We start from the raw sequence: 14,181 nt of genomic DNA, 5'->3' as shown, positions 1-14,181 counted from the left end.
CACTAGGTGCTCGAACCACCTCAACTGGCTCCTTTCAACGCGAAGGAGCAGCGGTTCTACTCCGAGTCCCTCCCGGATGATTGAACTTCTGACCTTATCCCTAAGGGAGATGCCAGCCACCCTGCGGAGAAATCCCATTTCGGCCGCTTGTATCCGCGATCTCGTTCTTTCGGTCATGACCCATCCTTCATGATCATAGGTGAGGGTAGGAACGAAGATGGCCCTGGTAGAAAGTGAGCTTTGCCTTCTGGCGACTGCAGTACCGCTCCCACTGCTCCGATTCTCCGGCCCAGTATGTAGTTATATCAGCAAATTTTGAAACGATAAAATATTTTCTTTTTTTTGTAGTTGGTATCTACCATAGTATCATCATGGATATGAGCTCCGCCTCTCGCCATTGCTTCTTGTAAACATAACTGACAGCCTTGGCGAAATTGTCACATTGGGGTTTTTCCTTCCCTTTAGTGTGTTAAAAATCAAAACAAACATTTGACACTTGAGGTATATTCTGTAGCGATGTTTGTGAAGATGATGAAGAAGTCTCCGGAGACACCAGCTTGTATATAATAAGGTTTATTACAAACAGCATAGTATCATACACCAACACGGGCAATATGAGGTTCCCAGAGTTAATTGTGGAAGTCCCCCGAACTGTCTTTGGGCATGCAATTTATAGGAGAAATGTGTGTGTGTGTCCAAAGTGTGTGTGCTCACAGGAGGTGATCAATAACAATGTGTGCCCCACTAAAGTGACATGTATCCGTTCATAGGGACCCCTTGACGTATTCCAGATGTTGTAATGCACCCTCCTATTACCCAACATTCTTCCTACCCAACATATGACCTCAGAGAGTACCTAACTTTGTATATGAACAGATTTAATACACCACACATTACTGTTCTGAACTAATGTTGATGGCTACTAAAATAACGAAGGGAGACGTCCGTTCATTTCAGATGTTTACTAAAATAAAGAACTTAACATATTTACAGCGAGTGGTTGGCTTGAATTGTCAGCATCCTTAACAACATAAAACAATGGCCGCTGTACGACCTACAACACTGCGTATGTGACGTAACACGCACAATGTCCCATGGGTAATGAAGTCCATTTCAAGTCCATTTCCTAAGTATATCCCAACTTAAATGACCTAAAGTCCCTTTTTAATCTAATCCCATATCTGAAACATGAACTGTTATTCTTAACACTTACTTATAAATTGACTAACTTATTAAATGTTGCTTTTAACTATTCCTTTTAAATCATCTGTTCTAAATAAATTCTCTTCCTAACAAATAAATTCACAACATCCTCCCCCCCATAAACTACTGTTTATACTATTTCCAACGGATACAGAAGCTGGATGGGCCTCCGCAGAACAGTCCCTGTGCTAGTGCGAACTGCACATGACCTCACAAGGCCATCACGACCAGGAAACAGCTCTTCGATCTTCCCCAGCTTCCAGCTCTGCCTTGGGGCGTTGTCTTCTCCGATGAGCGCAACATCGCCAACCTTCAGCGAAGAAGGCTGTGGGGTGTCACAGCGACGGGCCGACTTCAGATCCAACAGATATTCCTTCTGCCAGCGGTTCCAGAAGTTGGTCACGAGTCGTTGTCTGTAGCGCCACCTCTTGGTCATCTCCTCCTTGTTGGCTGTTGGACGGTTGATCTCAGCTGGAAATGACTTAGGAGGCAAGCAAGTCAGTCTCTGACCCACCAAGAAGTGGGCAGGGGTCAGTGGTTCTGGCTCATCCACATCATTGGACACATTCGTGAGCGGCCTTGAGTTTATTACGGCTTCAGCTTCGGTCAGCATGGTGCACATCTCTTCAAAGTTGAGTTTAGCTTTGCCAAGCACCTTTCTGAGAATGATTTTGACTGATCTAACAAGCCGCTCCCAAAATCCGCCCCACCAGGCTGCTCTTTCAGCGATGAACCGCCAGGTGATGTCCTTCTCTGAGAAGAACTCTCGTAGTTGTGGATCTTTAATTCATTGCCAGAGCTCCTTTAGATCTTGATCTGCCCTCTTGAACGTCTTGGCATTATCTGAATAGATCACCTTGCATAATCCTCTTCTGGAGATGAATCGTTTCAGAGCTAGTAAGAAGTGTTCCGTGGACATGTCTGAGACTAACTCTAAGTGGATCGCTCTGGTCACAGCACACGTGAAAAGTGCTATGTACGCCTTTGTCATTGAGCTCTGTATCTTCACATAGAGTGGCCCGGCAAAGTCCACACCGGTAACTTCGAATGGTGGTGATTCTGTTATCCTGTCCCTTGGCAACGGTGCAGTAGTCTGTTGCCCAGGCCTTGCTTTGAATTTCCTGCAAAGTACACATCCGGACACCACCTTCCTCACTATCTGCCTTGCCTTAAGAATCCAATATTTCTCTCTTGTCTGCACTAAAGTGTCTTGTACACCTGCATGGCATATTTGCTCATGTTGATTCTGCACCACCATCTCTGTGTATTTGTATTTGCTGGGCAAAATCCAGGGGTGTTTTTCTCTGTAAGAGAGATCTGAATGCTGTAGCCGTCCTCCAACACTAAGCAATGCGTCTGTTCTGCCCCTGGCATTGAAAGTGTGTTTTTTGTAGTGTATGTGGCATAGGTTCCTGTACCTTTAAGAGGGAATGCTCTAAGGGAGGGGCTGCTAGTTAGGTGACCGGAAGTCACAAGCACGTTATTCACATAGAGAGCATGCAGGATCGACAGCTTGATCAGCTCTTCCATTAAGATGCAGTTCCACATCTTCTTGTTTGTTAAAGCAACGTCTGTAAGTGTTATCTTTATTTTCCATGTGTTGAATTATAGATTTACTTCTTTATGCTTACTGTTTAGCTTTATTAATACTTACCTTATGTTTGTATTGTGTTTACAGTTTCACGAAATTACCATTAAACTACATGAGTAATCCTCAACACGCTGTGGAGTTTTTTGGGAAACGTTTAACTGAATGGATAGTTAGCTTGCTTGGCTAGCGAGCCCATTACAGTGAAAAGACGGCAACACAGCTAACAAGATAGCCGAAGACAGCCATCTTACAGAGCTAAATTGCTAACCGGCTAACGGAAAGACATCCATACAGCCTGTACGCCATCATATCTGTTGCTGGTATTAAAAACGCACCGTCATTATGTCAGCAGCTAACAGTAAAAACAAAGAAAATGGAGATAATAAGTCTGTGAGCTCTCGCTCTTCCGGTACATCGTCCAGCTCAAAGATGTCTATGGCTGTGGCCATGGCCAAAGCAAAAGCTGAAGCAGCGCAAGCTAGAGCGGCACATTCAAAAAGGGAAATTGAATTAAAGGTAGAGCAAGCACGGATTAATGCCAATCTTGACGCATTAAACGAAGAGAAAGAAAAAGATGCTGCCATAGCGGAGGCTGATTCTCTGATGGCTGGTATGAGAGAACAGTGGTTCGAAGTGGTCAGTGAGGCTGCCAGTAAAGTATCAAAAAAAAGCAAAGAAGAGCGTACTGCTGCTTACGTGGCAGAGCAAGCCAGTATAACTGCAGTTGATTCGCCAGCCAATATAAATGGTGACAATCCCACATTACCAAACCCACAAAGCATCAGCCAAGCCCAAGACACCACTCCTTATGAGACTACGTCATTCTACGCATCTCAAGTGTCGCATTATAGAGAGACTACACCTGACTACACACCGCAAGTCCCTCATCATATTAAAGCGTCGCCACATTATAGCCTAAATAAGCATTTGCCATCCCCTGTACATCAGCCTGTCCATGGAGCGCCCTGTAGAGTTGGATGCGACCACTCTCAAACCACCAATGACCTCGCTAAATATCTGGCCCGCAGCCACCTCGTGACATCAGGACTCACTGTATACGATGAACAACCAATGAACTACTGGTCATGGAAAATGTCGTTCCATAGTGCTATTGACAACCTGGACTTGTCTGCTGGAGAACAGCTCGACCTTCTCACCAAGTATCTCGGAAAAGAGTCAGCAGAACAGGTTAAACGGATTAAATCGGTCAATATCAGACACCCGCCTACTGGATTGACTATGGCATGGGAGCGGCTCGACGAGCTATACGGCTCACCGGAGGCCGTCGAACAGGCCCTCTTTGGTAAACTGGAAAGCTTCCCCAGAATCACAACAAAGGATCCACAGAGACTTCGAGATTTAGCAGATCTGTTGTCAGAGCTGGAAGCAGCTAAACAAGATGGCTACTTCACCGGTCTTTCATACTTGGACACTTCAAGAGGAGTCAATCCTATAATTGAGAAACTCCCACACAACATTCAGGAAAAGTGGATCTACCTCGGATCACGATACAAACGTGACCATTCGGTCAGTTTCCCTCCTTTCTCTGTGTTTGTCGACTTCATTCGCAATGAAGCAAAAGCACGTACAGACCCAAGCTTCAACCTCTTCACACAAGTTCCAGCAGAGAAAAAGAACAAGTGGGAGAGGCCTATGAAGGCGCCTGTATACGTTCACAAGACCCAAGTCTCTTCAGTGGACAAGCCTGAGTCAAGAGTAGGTAACAAACCAGTGGACCCAAGCAAACACTGCCCCCTACATGGAAAGCCTCACCCCCTGATGAAATGCAGAGGCTTTCGAGAAAAGAGTTTAGAGGAACGCAAACAGTTACTCAAAGAACACTACATCTGCTTTCGCTGTTGCTCCTCCACAGAGCATCTCGCCAGGAACTGCTCCGCCGATGTCAAATGTATGGAATGTGAGAGCACCAACCACACGACAGCACTACACCCTGGACCAGCAACCTGGAAGTCCAATTCGTCCCCTCCCGCTTCAGAGCATAGTGGGGAGGAGGACAAAGCGGAGGCCCAGGAGGTCACTTCGAGGTGCACTCAAGTGTGTGGCGAAGGATTAAGTGCGAGAGCCTGTGCTAAGATCTGCCTCGTCAGTGTGTACCCCACTGGACACAGACAGGAGTCCAAGAGGATGTACGCAATACTCGATGATCAAAGTAACCGCTCCCTTGCACGTTCAGAGTTCTTTGATGTCTTTAAGATCTCTGGGTGCTCCTACGAATACACTCTCAAGACATGTGCAGGACTTAAAGAGACAGCGGGGAGAAGAGCCATCGGTTACACTATCGAGTCACTGGACAAGAAACTTAGCTTTCCTCTACCTACGCTTCTCGAATGCAACGAAGTCCCTGACAATCGAGCTGAGATACCTACCCCGGACGCCGCACGCCACCATACTCACCTGAAACGTATTGCAGATGAAATACCACCTCTCGATCCTGATGCTAACGTACTCCTCCTTCTGGGAAGAGACATTCTGAGGTTACACAAGGTCAGAGATCAGATTAATGGTCCAGGCAATGCACCCTTTGCCCAAAGACTGGACCTAGGGTGGGTCGTCATCGGTGACGTTTGCCTTGGAGGTGCACACAGATCACCACAGGTGAACAGCTATAAAACATCCATCCTAGAGAACGGTCGTGCTACCCATCTACAGCCATGCAACAACCAAATCAAAGTGAAAGAGGTTTTCAGTCAAGCACCTACATATCAAAACCATCCAGTACCTACCTTCGCATATAGCTTAGGAAAGCTAGCAGAAGACAGCTTAGGCCAAGCCATCTTCACTCGTACTGCCGATGATCACAGACTTGCACCTTCCATGGAGGATCTAGAGTTCCTTCACATCATGGATGCTGAGTTCCACCAAGACAGCTCCAAAAGCTGGGTCGGACCTCTGCCTTTCCGATCCCCAAGACAACGGCTGCCCAACAACAGGAGACAAGTGCATGACCGCCTCCTCTCGCTCCGCCGCACTCTGGAAAAACGACCGCAGATGAAGGCCCACTTTCTAGAGTTCATGCAGAACATGCTTAGCAGAGGACATGCAGAGATCGCTCCACCCCTGCAAGTAGGGAAAGAATGCTGGTACTTACCCCTGTTCGGCGTGTACCATCCCAAAAAGCCGGACAAGATCCGAGTGGTCTTCGACAGCAGCGCATCACATGAAGGAGTCTCACTCAACGATGTCCTGCTCACCGGCCCGGACCTGAACAACAGCCTGCTAGGCGTACTTATGAGGTTCAGGAAGGAGCAAGTAGCCATTACGGCTGACATCGAACACATGTTCCACTGCTTCGTGGTGAAGGAAGACCACAGGGACTATCTCCGCTTCCTATGGTACAGGGACAATGATCCTACCTGCTATGTCGTGGACTACCGGATGCGAGTGCACCTTTTTGGGAACAGTCCTTCTCCTGCTGTGGCCGTGTACGGTCTGAGAAGAGCGGCCAAAGAAGCAGAGGCAGAGTATGGCAGTGACGCAAGAAGACTCATTGAACGTGAGTTCTATGTTGACGATGCTTTGAAGTCGTTCGCTACTGAGGAAGAGGCCATCAGCGTTCTTGGAAGAACACAGAAGATGCTTTCAGCCTCTAACCTCAGGTTGCACAAGATTGCATCAAATCGACCAGCAGTCATTCACGCATTCCCACCTCAAGATCGCTCCAAAGACGTCAACAACTTGGATCTCTTTGTCGATGACCTGCCAGTCCAACGTAGTCTTGGATTGTCTTGGAACATGCGAGCAGACACCTTCACATTCCAGATTGAAAACGACAAAAAGCCATTCACTCGCAGAGGGGTGCTGTCAACCGTAAACAGTCTATATGACCCTCTAGGGTTTGTTGCACCGGTCTCTGTTCACGGAAGGCTGATACTCAGAGAGCTCACCACGCAGGCAGAGGATTGGGACTCACCACTCCCAAAAAACATGGAGATCGAGTGGACAAGATGGAAAGAGTCGCTTCAGGACTTACAGGACCTCCAGATACCTCGTCCTTACACGTCCCTCTCTACTGCAGGTGCACAAGTAAGAGAACTCTGTGTTTTTGCAGATGCATCGGTGAAAGCTGTCGCAGCTGTGGCCTACATTAAGGTGACGAACCACGAAAACCAACCCGAGGTTGGCTTTGTCTTCGGGAAGGCAAAGCTGGCGCCTCAGCCTGACCTCACTATCCCAAGACTAGAGTTGTGCGCTGCTGTACTTGCTGTGGAGATAGCCGAGCTGATAGTTGAAGAGATGGATGTCACATTCAACAACATCACATACTACACAGATAGCAAGGTTGTCTTGGGATACATCCACAACCAGTCGAGGAGATTCTATGTGTTCGTGCATAACAGGGTTCAACGTATTCGTCAATCACCCTGTCTCGGCCAGTGGAAGTACGTCCGTACAGACCTTAATCCAGCCGACGTTGGAACAAGAACAGCTACTCCAGCCCTCCTACGCAGCACAACATGGCTCACCGGGCCAGACTTTCTTAAGAGTGAATCCTTGTCCACGCCTGAAACTGAAGAGAGCTACGACCTCATCGATCCTTCCTCTGACTCTGAAGTACGTCCTCAGGTGACCACAAGTATCACACATGCAGCCATAGGTATGGTTCATCCTCAACGCTTTGAACGCTTCTCTAAGTTCAGCACTCTCGTCACAGCAGTTGCACACCTGATCCATGTAGCACACTCCTTCATCCACCCTGTGCAAGGCGAGTGCCAAGGGTGGCACATCTGTCGTCCTACAGAGGAAGAGCTGGCGAGAGCTAAAGTGTGCATCATGAGGAGTGTTCAGAACCATTGTTATGCAGAAGAGCTGAAGTGCATAGCCAAAGGGTTCCCCATTCCATCCTCCAGCAGCCTCTGGAAGTTGCATCCTCTCCAAGACCCAGATCAACTCCTAAGAGTAGGAGGACGCACAGCACAAGCAGGTTTAAACATGAATGAAACACACCCCATCATCATCCCTGGCCAGTATCATCTGGCGACTCTGCTGGTGTGTCACTATCACGAGGCTGTGAAACACCAGGGAAGACATCTTACTGAAGGTGCAATACGGGCTGCTGGTTTCTGGCTGGTGGGAGCAAAACGCTGTATCGGCAGTCTGCTGTACAGATGCGTCACCTGCAGGAAACTGCGAGGAAAAACCGAACATCAACAGATGGCCGATCTGCCAGCAGAACGACTCCAAGTAGCACCTCCATTCACCTACGTAGGTGTTGATGTTTTTGGGCCATGGGAAGTCGTCTCACGCCGCACAAGAGGAGGACACGCTAACTCTAAACGATGGGCTGTGATGTTCTCATGCATGAGTTCAAGGGCAGTTCATATTGAAGTGATCGAGGCAATGAGCACCAGCAGCTTCATCAACGCTTTGAGAAGGTTCTTTGCCATCAGGGGCCCCGCAAAACAGATTCGGTCCGACTGTGGCACGAACTTCGTCGGCGCTTCCCGAGAGCTGGAGATGGACAAGACAAGTCCTACTTTCCAGAAAGTGGAAAAGTACCTGAGCACTCAGAGTTGCACCTGGGTGTTTAATCCGCCCCACGCATCCCACATGGGGGGAGCGTGGGAACGTATGATTGGCATCGCTCGCCGTATACTGGATTGTATGCTGTTGGAAGAAAAGAAATCTCGTCTGACCCATGAAGTTCTCACAACATTCATGTCCGAGGTAACTGCTGTCATGAACGCGAGACCACTCATCCCAGTGTCATCAGATCCGGAGTCGCCTCTCATCCTCACCCCAGCAATGCTCCTGACCCTCAAAACAGGCTCTACTCCTCCTCCTCCTCCTGGCCACTTTGATGAGGCAGATCTCTTCAAAGAGGAATGGAAGCAAGTTCAAAGCCTAGCTGACATCTTTTGGAGCAGATGGAGGAGTGAATATCTCAAAACCCTGCAGCTACGTCACAAGTGGCAAGGAAAGAAGCCTTGTCTCCAAGAAGGGGACATCATTCTCTTAAAAGATAGTCAAGCAAAGAGAGATGAATGGCCCATGGGCATTCTCACCAAGACCTTTCCAGGAGAAGATGGACTGGTTCGGAAAGTTGAAGTGGAAGTCGTCAAAGGTGGAACCAAGAAGACGTTCTTTCGTCCTGTTACAGAAGTTGTTCTGCTTCTGTCTCCTAAGACTGATTCTGTTAATTAATGTAGAGTCTTCTGCCCTCAGCTATGTGTGGTGCTACACAGCCTAGACAGTGAGTTAAACAAACTGATCCAAGGAGTCTGAAGAGGCTTTCAGAGCGTTTACTTGACACAGTATTCTTGTGAAACTGCAAAAAATACAAAAATACAAAATAAAGATCTGTTTTCAATCTACTTGCATTGTTAACCTACTCTAGCATTACGCTATCTAATTTATGCTACAACAAAGGACCAGTTCAATGCTAAGCTCCACCGAATTGCTAGCTAGCACAACATGTTGTTTCATAAATGCACAATTACTCTTTACACATTACAAACATGAATATATATGCTAAAATTAACCCAAGCACATATAGTTGACCTAGTTACAAAATGACTACTTACAGATTGTCCTGTATCGAGTGCATTGCGAGCAACAGAAACAGCACGTCTTTCTCCCTCGTTTACCGTTCGCACACTAACCACACTGAACGTAACTTACTGACTAAATTAAAACCGATATCTAACTTGGCCACTAGATGGCAGTATTTGACCACATAATAGGCGATTTTAGCAACAAACCTAGAGACAGAATACTCCCCGCTTGACATCTTAAGGATGTCACCCAAACAAACTTATGTAGAATATTTGAAAAGGATATAAAAGTAGTTCAAAGTCTCTTAAGCAGTGTCCTTAGAAACCAGAAGGACGACTTCACATATAGGCCGTAGGAAGAGTCTCTGTTCGCCCTTCCGCATGACTTTGACCTCTATTTTCCTGACTCTGCCATCCTCACTGAAAAAGGTTTTGTTGACGAGTCCGATGGGCCAGTCATTCCTCTTCTCCTGACCATCCTTCAGCAGGACCACGTCTCCTTCTTGTAGGTTCGGTCTCGGTGTCCGCCATATCCGTCGGTCTTGGAGCCCGCTGATGTATTCTTTTCGCCATCGTGCCCAGAAGACCTCAGCCATGTACTGCACGCGCCGCCACTGCCCTCTGAAGAGGTCACGGCTTTCAAACTGGCCTGGTGGTGCTGGTGACGTGCCATACTTTTGTGTGAGCAGCATGGCAGGGGTGAGAATCACAGGGTGCTCTGGATCTGTGGAAACTGTTGTAAGGGGCCTTGCGTTCACTATTGCTGTTACTTCAGCCACGAATGTTACTAACACCTCATGAGTTAGCTTTGCATGCCCATGTTGCAGTAGCATCGCATCCAGGATTCGGCGAGCAACTCCAATCATGCGTTCCCAGGATCCGGCCATGTGTGACGCATGAGGAGGATTAAACAGCCACTGGCAACCGTTGTCTTCAAGGTAAGTTTCGATGTTTTTGTTGTGGCATCCGTTCTTGTCAATCTGCAGCTCTTTGCAGGCGCTCACAAAGTTGGTCCCACAATCAGATCTGAGCAGCTTCGCAGCACCTCTGATCGCTAAGAACCGGCGCAGAGCATTTATGAATGATGATGTGTCCATTGATTCTATGATTTCAATATGTATGGCACGTATACTCATACATGCGAAGATGACCGCCCATCTTTTGGCCTTGGCTTTGTGGAATTCTCTGTTCATGATATCCAGAAATGTCTGGTCTTCTACAGAAAGTGCCAGCTTGTCATCATCGGCTGTTTGCTTGAATATGAGTTTGCCTACATCCTCCTTAGTCTGCGTCTTTTCACCCAGGGGGCAGGTGTCTGTGTACCTCTCCCTGACGTGAATTCTGCTCTCACAGGGGGTGAGGAAACTGGGTCGCCCATTTTCAAGTATGCTGGTCTTGAAAGAACTCACAGTGGGTTTGTGAGCTCCTCTGAGGCAAACGTCCCCTATGATCACCCACCCTAGATCAAGACATTGAGCGTAAGGTGCATCATGTGGGCCGTTCACCTGACTGCGTACCTTGTGTGCCCTGATGATATCCCTGCCTAGGAGGAGAAGGATCTCTGCAGAGGGATCCAGTGGAGGTATCAGAGACGCGATGGGCTTCAGATGAGGGTGATGAGCTGCAGCCTCAGGCGTAGGTATTTCTCTCCTATTATCCGGAATCTGGTTACATTCAGTGAGTGTCGGTAATGGCATAGGTGCTTTCCCATCCATCCCCTCAATGATGAAGCCGTTGACTCTTCTTCCGCTGGTGTTCGTTATGCCAGAGCATGTCTTCATTGTATATGGTAGAGCTTCACTTTGTACGTCAAACATATCAAAAAAGGAAGACCTTGCCAGTGATACATTGCTCTGGTCATCTAACATTGCATACATTTTCTTCTTCTTTTCAGGGAACTTGGTTGGATAAACATAGACCAGGCAAATCTTCGAGCATGACTTTCCCTGTAGCCCCTTTCCACATACCTCTGTGCAACTGGAGGAGGTTTCAATGTAGTGTGGGTTGTCTGGCTCCCCGCCTTGACCCTCTGTAGGTGTCTTTGGATCTTTGACTGACCAGGGCAGTGGGCCAGCATGCAGTGCTGACACGTGACTGTTGCTGTTGCACTCTGAACAGTGAATCACTGCTTTGCAGTCTTTTGCCCTGTGCCTTGTAGATATGCAACATTTGTAGCAGATGGAATGCTCTTTGAGTAAACCTTTTCTCTCGTCCAATGTCTTCATTCTAAAGCCCCGACATTTAGCAAGAGAATGTGGCTTCTTGTGAATGGGACATTGTTTATCTGGATCAAGAGGTGGTGTATAAGCATTTGCATCAGGCGTGTCGATTTCTGTTTTGTTTGCTGTGATGGGTGTTCTAATCTTTGTCTGCTTCTCTTGTGCTTTTTCTGCTTTGGGATGTGGCGTGTTGTAGCCTTGAAGCATAAAGCTGGGGTCTGTTTTCATTTCAGCATGACTGTTCAGAAACTCGACAAAATAAGAAAAGGGTGGATATAAAGCATTATGTTCTTTCTTATATCTTGATCCTTGCTTGATCCAAGCCTCTTGGAGATTATTCGGTAGCTTTTCAACTATGGGGTTTATTCCTCTCGACGTATCAAGAAAACTGAGGCCTGGTAGATAGCCTTCGTTCTTCGCTGCTTGTAGCTCAAGAAGGAGGTCAGCGAGTTCTTGCAGCAGGTGGTTGTCTTTGTAGAAGATCCGGGGGAAACTTTCCAGACGCTTAAACAGGGACGCCTCAATGGCTTCTGATGAACCGTAATTCTTGTCCAGCCGCTGCCACAGACGCCAGAGGCCTGTCTCTGGATTGTTCACATGAACTGCTCTAATCCTCAGGGCATGTTGAAGCGACTCCCCGTCCAGCCATTTTGTGAGTAGATTGAGCTCCTCGCTGGCTTTGAGGTTTAGTCCTTCGATGCCATTGCAAAACATAGACTTCCAGGACAAATAAGTCTCTGGCTTGTTGTCAAAGACCTTGAACCCAGTGGTTAGAAGATCACGGCGTGCAAGGTAAGTGGCGAGATCTGAGAATTCTGTTGTTCTGGACATTGATCTGCTTTGTGAATGTGTGTTGTCTGTTCTGGTACCTATGTTAAAGACAGGTGGGGCTCGATGAGGATGCCATCCAGCTGGGGTCCCTGTAGCCCACCCAGGTGTGTACTGAGTGACTGGTGGTGGCACACTGTACCTAGGCTGAGATTCTCGCTGAGGCCTTTCTTCCATCTCAGGTTCAGGCTCATCTTTAAAGTGAGTTTTGATGTATTCTGCAACGCGTATGACTGGATCATGCATTGTTACTGGGATAGCTGGAGTGGTCAACTCACGGTCATCTGGGCCTTCAGCTGCCGCCTCAAGGACTCTTGCTGCAGCGAGGGCTGCTTCAGCCTCACCCTCCTGCTTTAGAGCATTCAGCCTTGCTTCAATCCGTGCCTTCTCGACCTCCATATCGATTTGGCGTTTGGCAAACTCGGCTTTGGCGCGGGCAGCTTCAGCTACAGCCCGTGCTCGGACTGCAGCCATGCTAGCACTTGACTTGCTTGACCGGTGTGAAGCTGACGTTTTTGCTGATCCACACTTTGATCTAACTTCCATTTGGGAGACGGGAGGGGTGTTATGTGCATCTGACATCTTGACTGGTTAGAGATGTAGCTCTTGGTGAATAACTTGATGTGTTGACTAATCTTTTCACTCTTCTGCCCTCAGCTATGTGTGGTGCTACACAGCCTAGACAGTGAGTTAAACAAACTGATCCAAGGAGTCTGAAGAGGCTTTCAGAGCGTTTACTTGACACAGTATTCTTGTGAAACTGCAAAAAATACAAAAATACAAAATAAAGATCTGTTTTCAATCTACTTGCATTGTTAACCTACTCTAGCATTACGCTATCTAATTTATGCTACAACAAAGGACCAGTTCAATGCTAAGCTCCACCGAATTGCTAGCTAGCACAACATGTTGTTTCATAAATGCACAATTACTCTTTACACATTACAAACATGAATATATATGCTAAAATTAACCCAAGCACATATAGTTGACCTAGTTACAAAATGACTACTTACAGATTGTCCTGTATCGAGTGCATTGCGAGCAACAGAAACAGCACGTCTTTCTCCCTCGTTTACCGTTCGCACACTAACCACACTGAACGTAACTTACTGACTAAATTAAAACCGATATCTAACTTGGCCACTAGATGGCAGTATTTGACCACATAATAGGCGATTTTAGCAACAAACCTAGAGACAGAATATAGAGTCTTGTAAGACCCTAAGTGGGGAGTGTTCTGCCCCTGGCATTGAAAGTGTGTTTTTTGTAGTGTATGTGGCATAGGTTCCTGTACCTTTAAGAGGGAATGCTCTAAGGGAGGGGCTGCTAGTTAGGTGACCGGAAGTCACAAGCACGTTATTCACATAGAGAGCATGCAGGATCGACAGCTTGATCAGCTCTTCCATTAAGATGCAGTTCCACATCTTCTTGTTTGTTAAAGCAACGTCTGTAAGTGTTATCTTTATTTTCCATGTGTTGAATTATAGATTTACTTCTTAATGCTTACTGTTTAGCTTTTTTAATACTTACCTTATGTTTGTATTGTGTTTACAGTTTCACGAAATTACCATTAAACTACATGAGTAATCCTCAACACGCTGTGGAGTTTTTTGGGAAACGTTTAACTGAATGGATAGTTAGCTTGCTTGGCTAGCGAGCCCATTACAGCGTCTTCATCCAGAAATGGTTTGAGCTCCCGTATCCTGGAGTCAGTGTTGGGGCATTTCCCTGCTATCAGCAGATCCATTTCGGAGCAGAAACTTTCTCTTTGAGTCACCTTCGTCCAATATTTTTCTGCTTCATTCAGCTCTTCCGCTGTCAGTTC

General features: G+C 47.0%; 1 protein-coding gene and 1 long non-coding RNA gene across 2 annotated transcripts in view; both read left to right on the top strand.

Annotated features, from left to right (window-relative positions):
- Positions 1-14,181, top strand: part of LOC134879212 (chemokine-like protein TAFA-2) — a 122,218-nt gene that overhangs the window by 83,636 nt on the left and 24,401 nt on the right. The gene's annotated exons all lie outside the window — the stretch shown is intronic.
- On the top strand, positions 2,608-2,921 carry LOC134878983 (uncharacterized). The gene is made up of 2 exons (XR_010167760.1): positions 2,608-2,776; positions 2,882-2,921. It is a non-coding gene; the product is annotated as an uncharacterized LOC134878983 (long non-coding RNA).

The sequence above is a fragment of the Eleginops maclovinus genome, chromosome 17 (assembly GCF_036324505.1).
Source record: "Eleginops maclovinus isolate JMC-PN-2008 ecotype Puerto Natales chromosome 17, JC_Emac_rtc_rv5, whole genome shotgun sequence".
Classification (NCBI taxonomy): Eukaryota; Metazoa; Chordata; class Actinopteri; order Perciformes; family Eleginopidae; genus Eleginops; species Eleginops maclovinus.
This window is presented reverse-complemented; position numbering and strand designations above follow the sequence as displayed.